Here is a 10,840-nt window from a genome sequence, read left to right on the forward strand (position 1 = left end):
TCTTATGTGCAGTGACATTTGTGAGCACAGGGCTGAGTTATAAAACTCTTGAATGGAAGGTTTTGGCACTTGGAACAGCTTGGGATATAAAGGCAGGGTTTTTATAGAGGCGATTCACGGAACTGCTTATGCTGGTGGAGAATCCAGACTGTTATGACTCACTTGTCTCTTTATTGCTTTGGACCAAGAACTGTTGTTTCCTTTTAAGTCCCTCTGTAGGAGCTGAGCTACAGCCTAGGGCCAAGTAACTCTTTCAGGAAGACAGTGTGGCTTCAGTGAGTGTGGACAGGAAAATTCCTTTGTTGGGCTCTGGGTCAAGTGGACTGGTCAAGCCGAATAAGGATTTTATTTTTACCAGGGAATAAAATTTCTTTTGGAAACTGGCAGCATCCCTAATGCTTTTTTTTAACTTTAGATAGGCTTTCCTTTTGTCTGTCTGCCATGTTCATTTTCTGAAAGCACAGGCTAAATTTGCGTGACTAGTAGAGGATAGAAGAATAACTTTGGAAAGTAGAACTCAGAGTGTCTGGATTGCTACATATGGAACTAGGGATAGCAGAAGTGGTCATTTGGAGTCCAGTTTGCATTGCTAGGTCTCCTGGGAAAAACTGGGAAGAGGAATTTTGGACTGATGGTAAGACCCAGTGGTAGGCAGACTTCTAATGTTTTCCACCTCCTGGTACTTCCTCCTTTGTGTAATTTCCTCCTGGGCTAGTCCTCAAGACTAGAATATGAGGATATGAGAATATTCTCATAAATAGAATACGACAAGAGTAATGAGATGTTCCCGTGATTAGGTTACAAAGGACTGTGACTTCTACCTTGCTAGGACCATCTCTCTTGCTGCCACTTTCTCTCTCTCTCTCTTGCCCTTTCAGCTTGCATGCTCTGATGAAGCCAGATGCTGTGGTGGAGAGGAACACGTGACAAGGAAGCAAGGATGGCTTCTGCTCAACATCCTGAAAAGACCTGAGACACCTGGTCTGATATCTGTGAGGAACTGAATCCTGCTAACAACCACTGGGTGAGTTTGGGAGTACATACTGCCCCCGCTAAACCTTGAGTTGATGACTGCAGCTCCTCAGCTGTCACCTTGATTTCTTGAGGGATGCCCTGGAAGCCAAGGACCCAGCTATGTGGTATCTAGATTCCTGACCCCTCGAAACTGAGATAGTATATGTGTATTCTTTTAATCTGCTGAATTTGGGGATAATTTTTATTTCTTTATTTTTTAATGTATTTATTGGAGTATAATCACTTTACAATGCTGCATTAGTTTCTCCTGTATAACAAAGTGAATCAGCCATATGTATACATATATCCCCATATCCCCAGGCTCTTTTTAATGCAGCAATAGATTAGTAATACACTAGTTCTGTATTTAAATTGTGTTTTCTTTTCCTAGTGGTTTGAAATGCCACTGCTGTCAAGTTCCAAGTTACCATTTATATGGGGGTGGGTCTGTTGTCTGTTTCTAGGCTTCTTATTCTGTTCTCTTGACTTTTTTTTTCATTCTTTCTTTTTTTTTTGGTCTTGGTGCCTCTTCTATTTTCTTCACTTAACGTTATTTCATAGGAATTTGTGAGGAAACTTTAAAGGTTGCCAGAGGCGTCTGGACCATGGAGAACACAGCTGTAAGAACTGGGGTTTTGAGGGGCTTAGATTCCCAGTGAACTCACTAGGGATAGATCCAAAAGACAGAGACCACTCCAAACACTCTGGATTGGCCCTCTTACTAGGCACGATGAGCAAACTTCATGGCTGGAGTTGTGAGTATGATTACATGTTCTTGGGAAAAAGCAAAAGGGAAGTTTAGCCTGTCTTAGTCATATTCCTCTACCTAAAAGTTTATCTAAGTTATTAAAATTTTCACTATAGCATAGATTATTAAAAATTAGACCATATAATAAAAGTGACAACATCCCTATTTATCAGAGTAGGAAATAAATTTAAAGAAATACAGATATTTCCTTTTTTTCCCCTCCTAGGGTAATAGAATGTGAGACCAGAGAAATCTCTGAGATCATCTAGTATAGCTCTCCCACTTTACAAAAGGGCAGAGCAACCACATGCAGAGATGCCGAAGACAGTCCCAGTTTATACCAGTTGTTCCAGAATAGCAATGAATATCACTTCCTTTCACTATCAAAATGTCTTGGTTTGGATAATAAATTATATGATCATCCTGCTGAGGAGGAAACTGAGATTTTTAGAAGTGAAGGGACTTTCTTCTTTACTTTTAAACTTTTTCATCGATTATAACTGAAAAATGTTGACAACAGATTTCTCCAACCCCTACCCTAGGAAGTACACCCAAATGTAAATATACTTAAAATATTTTTCTCATTAAGTATGATGTAAATTTGAGGTTTCAACTAACAAAACCCTTGGGAAAATAATTGATATTTAATTGGTTTGAAGACACATAATGGGGTGACCAAATGATTGAAGTCCCAGCTAAACTAAACACTAGGGGTTATGTAATTTTCAATAGGTCATACAAATACTGTAGATAGTGTCATGAGAGCTAAATTTCAAGCTCCTTGATTGTTTATTGCTCTTTCTATGTTGTTTTCCTTTACAAGCTGTAGGGTAGGTTTTGGCAAAATGCTAGACTGAGCTAATAGATACCCCCACCTACTATTGCAAATGCATAGAATAAAGGTGAAGAGCAATTTCTTATGAAGAACAAAAAAAAAAAACAAAACAAAACAAACCCAAACCCAATTAATTATAAAGGAATAGGTTGATAAATCTAACTTCATTAATTAACATCTTCTAAGTATCAAAAGGCACCATTAAGAGAGTGAAAACACAGGCTACAGATGATAAAAGGCATTGGCCACACACCTAATTGACAAATGAGTTGTATCCAGAATTTTTATAAATCAATAAGAAAAAGACAGCTCAATAGAAAAAGTTGACAAAGGCATTGAACAGGCACTTCAATAAAGAGGAAGCCAATTTCTCTCTCTCTCTCTCTTTCTCCCCTAATTATAGATCTAAGTAAAGGGTGTGAAAATGTTGAGCATACTATTCTTTTCACGTATTGAAAAATTTCAAAAGAAAACATTGGGAAAAATAAAAATACAACAAACTCAAAGGAAAAAAAAAAAAGATTACCAGATAGTAGAAATGAAGGGGTAATTCACAAGGGGAGCAATAGGTGTACCAGCCAATGCTACAGTGACTTAGGGATAGACCAGACTTTGATATGGGCCCCAGGAACTTGGGGTTAAGGACTGAACTCCCTTGCAGTAACAGGAAGCATGTGACACAAAGAACTAAACTGAACCTCTTGCATATAACCAGATGGCAGGGAGTGGCTGCTTTCTCCAAAAAAAGGGAACTAGAAAACTCCTCCTGTTATCCACAGTCCCCCCCCACCAAAAAAAAGCAGCAAGGGAGCCTATCTGTGCCTGATATTCTGTATAGAAAAAAAGTCTTCTGGGGCTTCCCTGGTGGCACAGTGGTTGAGAGCCTGCCTGCCGATGCAGGGGACACGGGTTTGAGCCCTGGTCTGGGAGGATCCCACATGCCGTGGAGCAGCTGGGCCCGTGAGCCACAATTACTGAGCCTGCGCATCTGGAGCCTGTGCTCCACAACAAGAGAGGCCGCGATAGTGGGAGGCCCGTGCACGGCGATGAAGAGTGGCCCACGCTTGCCACAACTAGAGAAAACCCTTGCACAGAAACGAAGACCCAACACAGCCATAAATAAATTTAAAAAAAAAAAGTCAGTCTCATAGTAAACACTTAGTAAACACAGTAAAAAAAAAAAAAGAAAAAAAAGTCTTCTGTTAAAAGTTAAACCCCATTCCTGTGCCACGTGTAAGTACTGAATCCAAATGTTCTCTAATTTCATTATAGATAGAATGGCCTAGACCAATGAACTCTCTAAAATAGTCAACAGAAACAAATGCAAACTACTCTGAAGGGATACTTTCATAACCTCAGGTGCATGAGATGTTCAGTAAGTATTAGCTCACAATATAAAATAACAACTCACATAAGGAAACCATCCACCATGTGGGGTGGTTGGTAGGCACAACATGAGGAAGGATTAGCACCCTAAGGGCTTAAAATCATGTACTCATCTGAGAGAGATGATAACATAAGGATCTTTAAAACAATCACATACATTTTAGAAAAAGAAATTAAAATGGAAGAAGAGTGCAATATGAAAAATGGAAAGGTATATATCAAAAATAAGCAAATTAAACTTCTAATTATTAAAAATAGTCAATGGAATTAAAAAACCCTCTGTGGACGGGTGAAATAGTGAACGAAACACAGCTGAAAGAAAATTTAGTGAACTGGAAGATTTTTCTGAGGAAATTACCCAGAATGCCACATAAAAGGATTATGAGATGAAAAAAAAATGAAAGAGAGGTTGTGACATGAGACTAGAATGATCATAGAATGAGATGCACCAACGTATGTCCAACTGAAGTTCCAGAAGGAGAGGAGAGAAAGGGATTGGGAAAAGTAATATTCAAAAAGATAATGACTGAGAATTTTCCAGAAGAGATGAATGACATGGCTAACTGGATGTGAAAATAAGACCATTTTTTAGTTTCTCCTGAGACCAAAAGACCAAGAACTGTTCAATAGGTCACAAGTATCACCCCGATTTTAAAGGTAGCTTCTTGGTCACAAATGTAGGACATGCTAATAGATTGCAAAACTGGTTTTGACAATATGAGCCAATTGCCTCCTTCAGATCTATATAAAAAGTTAAAGATGAAAAGGCTTAGAGAGGGAGTTTTTAGGAGAGAGTCATTGATATGCTATGTTCTTATGACCACTCAAAGAGAAGAAGCAGGAAGATGCTGCCCTCTCATTTTAAACCAAGAGAAAGTGACTTCAATGGTGGTATCTGGAAAGCTTGATATGTGTCTCCTGAAGCTGGAAGATTCTAGGGAAGATATATATCTCATGCCTGAAAAATCCAAAATCAAGAGACCATGGTTGGAGGTGCTCCTGACTGTCAGCAGAGTGACAAGCAGTGGTTACACTCCAGGGACAGAGCTGCATGTCCATTAATAGTGGGCAAGGATGCCTGCTTCTTGAGCCATGGAAAGGATGACTTGAACTTAAGTAAATTTATAGTTTTGATATTGTATTGGACTATCCTAAAATAATACAATTATTAAGTTATTATTTGAGATTCCATGTAGGAAAAGGGAAGGATCTGCAGAGAGAGTTTGAAGAGATTGGAAGAAAGAATAAGGTAGTTTTTTCTTATACATTTTTGGGTCTAGCTTAATGAAAACACTAGTTAAATATGAATCTTCAGGTTGTAGAATCATTGCTGAGTCACAATTAAGATAAAATCAATTCATGTTTACTGCATATTTTATTAAGATCACAAAGAGAAAACATTCCCTCTCTTGGAATATCATGTGCTTCCAAATGTGATACTTTGAGCACACATCACCTATGTAATTTTCCAGGCAAGAATGTATAACATGAATCTAGTGAAGAAACGTTAGAAGAACCCCCAAATGAGGAACATCCTATTTACAAATTGGGGAGGGGGATGTAATAAAACTTTCAATGTCATAAAAAATAAGGAAAGTCTATATAAAAAGTCCAGATTCATGGAGGTTAAAGATACAACACAACTAAATGCAATACCTGAGACTAGATTGGGCTGTGTACTTTGGGGATAGGGGAGAGGATGCTATAAAGGATATTACTGAGTCAATTGAGAAAATCAGAATAAGAATGAAAGATTAAATAAAAATGTACAATTTTAAACTTACTAAAGTTGATAACTGTGCTGACAGTTATCTAAGACGATGTCTTTAAGGAAATGTGCATTGAAGTATTTAGGGGTAAAGAACATGATATGCATGACTTATCCTCAAATGATTCAGAAAAAAATTATGTGCTGTGTGTGTGAGTGTGTACGTGTGTATGTATGGGTATGGAGAGAGAACAAACAATAAAGCAGATAGAGTAAAAGATTAATCGTGGATGAAACTAGATAAATGGTGTATGAATATTTTTAGTACTATTTTTATTTTGCAAATTTTCTTTAAATTTGATACCATTTCCAAACGTTCAAAGAACAAAAACAAATAAACACAAAGTACCAGGGAGACAAAACAGATCATCTACAAAGGCGAGTACATCAGTGGGGAGCAGGGTTCTCATCAGCAAAAGTAGAGGCCAGAGGCAATAGTACTGTATTTTCAAACTGCTAAAGGAATGCAATTTTCAGTCTAGTAATTCTTTTTTTTTTTTTGGCCTCACTGCGAGGCATGTGGGATCTTAGTTCCCTGACCAGGGATCGAACCCGTGCCCCCTGCAGTGGAAGCACAGTGTCTTAACAACTGGACCACCAGGGAAGACCCTAGGTCTAATAATTTTATCCTAGCTAAACTATCATTCAGGGGTGAGGGTGAAATAAAAAACATTTGAAAAGATAAAAACATTTAGATAATGATTAAAACAATCATTCACAGTTTCTTGCTGAAAGAACTACTAAAAGATGCACTTTAAGAAGAAGGAAATAGGGACTACCCTGGTGGTGCAGTGGTTAAGAATCCGCCTGCCAATGCAGGGGACACGGGTTTGAGCCCCAGTCCAGGAAGATCCTATATGCTGTGGAGCAACTAAGCCCACGTGCCACAACTCCTGAAGCCCGAGTGCCTAAAGCCCGAGCTCCGCAACAGTAGAAGCCACTGCAATGAGAAGCCTGCACACTGCAACAAGAGTAGCCCCCGCTCGCCTGCGTGCTGCAACGAAGACCCAATGTACCCACAAATAAATAAATAAATAAATTTATTTTTAAAAAGAGAAGAAAATATAGTGCAGAAGAAAGAAGTAGGATGCAAGGCAGTTAGTAAACATGCAGACAAATATAAATAAACTTTGACTAAAAACAAAATTTTAAATGATTATATTTTGTGGTTAAAGATGTGGAACTAAAATTCTAGACAACAATAACATGGAAGGTGGGAGAGGATAATCCGGAACTAAAATAGTCTAATATCCTAATATTTTCTTTAGGTCAACTATGCATGTTAACAAATTAAGATAATAAATTGAAAGAAAAGAAATAGAATCTGTTACTCTCTAAATGGTTAAAGGAAACAGAAGAAATAAAGAAAACATGGTTATCCCCTTCCTCCCCTGCTCTGCAAAAAAAGGGAAGGAAAAGAAAAACATAGATAGAAAAAACACAAAATAAGAATGGTGGAAATAAATTCAAATATATTAGTAACACAGGAAATGTAAATATTCAAACAATAGAAAACCACATAGAAGTTAAAACAGACTAACCAGATCTATACGTATCAACACAAATAAATCTCAGAAACATTGTGCTGTGTAAAAAAAGATTCAAAAGGATATACACAGTATGGGACTACTTTGTAAATTACAAAATGATATAAAACAATGTTATATATTGTTTATGCATACAAATGTATGTAGCAAAATTGTGAATGGAGGAATACCTACCAATTTAGTGATTATCTCAGGAGAAAATGGGAGAGGGGAGGGATTAGAGGGAGAAAAGAGGGTGCTCCTAACTTTATCTGCAATTTTTTTCCTTAAACAATAACATCAACTCTGAAACAGTCATGACAAAAAGTTCACGTGTTACATCTGAGTTGTAGGTATGTGAGTGTCTGTTATATTTATTTCTGGACCTCTCTGTATTTTAAAAGTATGTAAGGAGTGAAAAAATTAAACACTAAACTATATTTTATATTTAATTACATTTTCCCAAGGACACAGAGAAGATACAGTCCTGCTCTCCCAGATGCTGGCTTAGGTAAGGATGTGGGTTATTCTTTGTTTTCCTCCCTTTCCAGATTCATGTTCTGCCCTGCTGAGTCCCGTGGACTGCATCACCCAGGCTCTCTTACCAGCTGGCTTTCAGTTTCAGCCAGCGAGAGCCAAGGTGGGGCAGGGAGATGAATGGTGGAGTAAAAAGAGGCCTGGGTGTTTCTCCTCTGCTGTCTTCCGGTTTGGGCGTCCTGTGGCTGTAGTTGCATCTTCCCATATGTACCACTCCCACTAGACAGCCCTTCCTCCAGGGTTCCTTTCTCACTGGGCTCTTAATAACAGTATTTCCTCCTCTGGTCTCAAGAGGCCCTGGGGGTGGTATCTATCAGCTTCTCACCATTGCTAGGCTCTCGACACCTTACCAAGCCTTGTGTGTTCCCTTTACCATGAAGGAAACTCTGCGAGTAGTCCCTTTGTTAAAGTCTTTGCTTTTTTTTTTTTTTTTTTTCAAGTTTATAGAACATCTTTGCTGTAGATGAAAAGATTGACTGGATGATCTTCTCCATGTCTCCAGCCTATCTGCACCAAAACAACCTGTCTTGAGCATGTGTGGTTGACAACTAGATGGAAAGGAATTGGAGCTGACATACACAGGAAGATCTACTTTCTTAAAATCTCATGTCCCAAAGATCTTATGATTCCTTGAATGGTGTCAACTGTGTTTTATGATTTATTTATTCATCTACTCAATTTATTTTGATTGTGTGCTGCTCTGTACCAGGAACTGTGCCAAGAAATGAGGATACATTGTTGAAGAAGAGGGAATCCTATCCTCAAGGAGCTTACAGTAGTCAGGGGAAGATACGCACATTTCTAGTATGATAAATGCTAGGAAAATGGAAGTAGAGAGTGCTATGGGGTACCCAGGAGGGTTATTCAACCCGGTCTTATACCATCAGGGAATGTTTCCCAAAGGAAATAACATCTAATCTGAGACCTGAAGGATAAATACTAGCTAGCCAGATTAAGGAGAACAACTGGTCAGAGGGAATGGGTTTTAGTTTTAAGGTATTCTAGGCAGAGAGAAAAACAACTTGGGCTAAGACCAGCAGGGAATAAAAAGCATTTGGGAAATTGAAAGTAATTTCTTGGGTTGATGTATAGATTGCATGGGAGATGGAGGGGGGGGAGATGAAGCAGGAGAGGAAAGCAGAGGTCAGATCATGAAAGGCCTTATAAGGAAGGTGAAGTGTATGGGTGTTATTATGAGGACAATGAGGAACCATTAAATCTTTTCATGTAGACGGTGTATAGTAGAACTATGTTTGCATTTTAGAAAGCTTACCCTGAGGATGAACTTGAGATAAGACTAGTACTAGAAGGGGGTTCTCTTAGGAGTTTGCTGCAGTAATTGAAGCCAGAGATGATGAGGTGGACTTGGATGGAGACAGTGGGGCTGGAGAGACATGCCATGTCTCTAAGATGGTTTGAAGCAGGCAACCCAAACCTGGCATCCTGTCACATTCAGACAGTTGCTGTCATGATAGGGCAGCCCTGCAAAATGCAAGTTGTCATCTCCTCGTTTGATTTCAGCTAACTGTGAACTCCCTGGGGGCAGGGACTATTTTGTATTCATCTGTGTGTCTCTAGTACCTTGGAGATGCTCAGGGAAAGAATGTTCTTGAAGAAGTTTTTTTGATACAGTGATTGCCCTCATGACTTTCCAGACCCAACTTTGTTAGGAAAGGTCAATGACAACCATGAAATCAAGGTCTAGAGCTATTTCAGCCTGCACATTAAGATGTGGACCCTTTAACTTGGTTCACTCTGCCCATTGAAATGTCCAGGCTGGTTTTCCTGACTCAGTTCTCTTCTGCCATCTGCTGGGACAAGCATTTCATAACATACCAAAGCGAGATAACCAATGAAGCGAAGACTAAAAGCTTTGTGGGGGAAGCAGGGGACAATACCTGGACAACTTTACAATTTAATTGGAGAAATAAATGTTGTACCCAGACGACCTTCCATCTGCAGCTAATCTCGAGTATTTTCTATATCCCTTTCTAATTTTTTTTCATGCAGACTATCCTAAATATCTGTATTCTTCTTTAGTTTTTGCAACAATCCTATGATAACAGCCATTGTTATTACTACTAGTTTTGAAACAAGGAAACAGAAGCAAAGGGATTTAAATAAGTGACTGAGTCAGGACTGATGCCTCCTTTACTTCTAGTTCCACTTTTCTCACAAAATTTCTTGATCAAAATAAGAGAGAGTTCAAGAGAGGCCGAGATGTGCTGCTGTCTGTGGCATGGAAAATGTGGGTCTGACATGGAGGCAGAGAAGGCTGGCAGCTCCTCAATGTTCTGCACTTAAAATGCCCAGTGTTGGGCTTCCCTGGTGGCGCAGTGGTTGAGAGTCCACCTGCCGATGCAGGGGGCATGGGTTCGTGCCCCGGTCCGGGAAGATCCCACATGCCGCGGAGCGGCTGGGCCCGTGAGCCATGGCCTGAGCGTCCGGAGCCTGTGCTCCACAACGGGAGAGGCCACAACAGTGAGAGGCCTGCGTACTGCAGAAAAAAAAAAAAAAAAGCTACAAGGATATATTGTACAACATGGGGAATATAGCCAATATTTTACAATAACTTTAAAAACTGTGAATCACTACATTTTACACCTGTAGCATAATATTGTACAGCAACTATACTTCAGTTTAAAAAAAGACAAAGACACTAGCGCACCATCCTTTTCTCATCTAAACTTGTTATTCATATATAAATACATGCTTATGTAAATGCATAAATATATTCTTGGAGTTAAAAAACCCAAACATTCAGGGAAAGCTAAAATTCTCCTTTACTTTCGCCAAAGATATTGTCAGTGGTAAGCTTCCAGATCTTTTTCTATGTGTTTACATAAACATGTGTGTTGCCATGGGAACATGGTGTATTGTTTGGTGTTTTATTCCCATATGAATGATATCTAGCTGTACTGCCTTACCTCTCCAACTGAGGGTTCCACACTCTCCTGACTCACTGGGATGTGGCCCTCCTGGGGCTCCACCTTATTACCTACTGACAGTCATCCTCTGCCCAGCCC

The 10,840-nt window shown here is 39.2% G+C and overlaps 1 long non-coding RNA gene across 1 annotated transcript; it reads left to right on the plus strand.

Moving 5' to 3' along the window:
- The first annotated feature begins 247 nt into the window (after positions 1-247).
- LOC132487414 (uncharacterized) lies at positions 248-8,864 on the plus strand. The gene is made up of 4 exons (XR_009531639.1): positions 248-634; positions 879-1,024; positions 7,745-7,788; positions 8,255-8,864. It is a non-coding gene; the product is annotated as an uncharacterized LOC132487414 (long non-coding RNA).
- The last annotated feature ends 1,976 nt before the right edge of the window (positions 8,865-10,840 follow it).

The sequence above is a fragment of the Mesoplodon densirostris genome, chromosome 4, assembly GCF_025265405.1.
Source record: "Mesoplodon densirostris isolate mMesDen1 chromosome 4, mMesDen1 primary haplotype, whole genome shotgun sequence".
Classification (NCBI taxonomy): domain Eukaryota; kingdom Metazoa; phylum Chordata; class Mammalia; order Artiodactyla; family Ziphiidae; genus Mesoplodon; species Mesoplodon densirostris.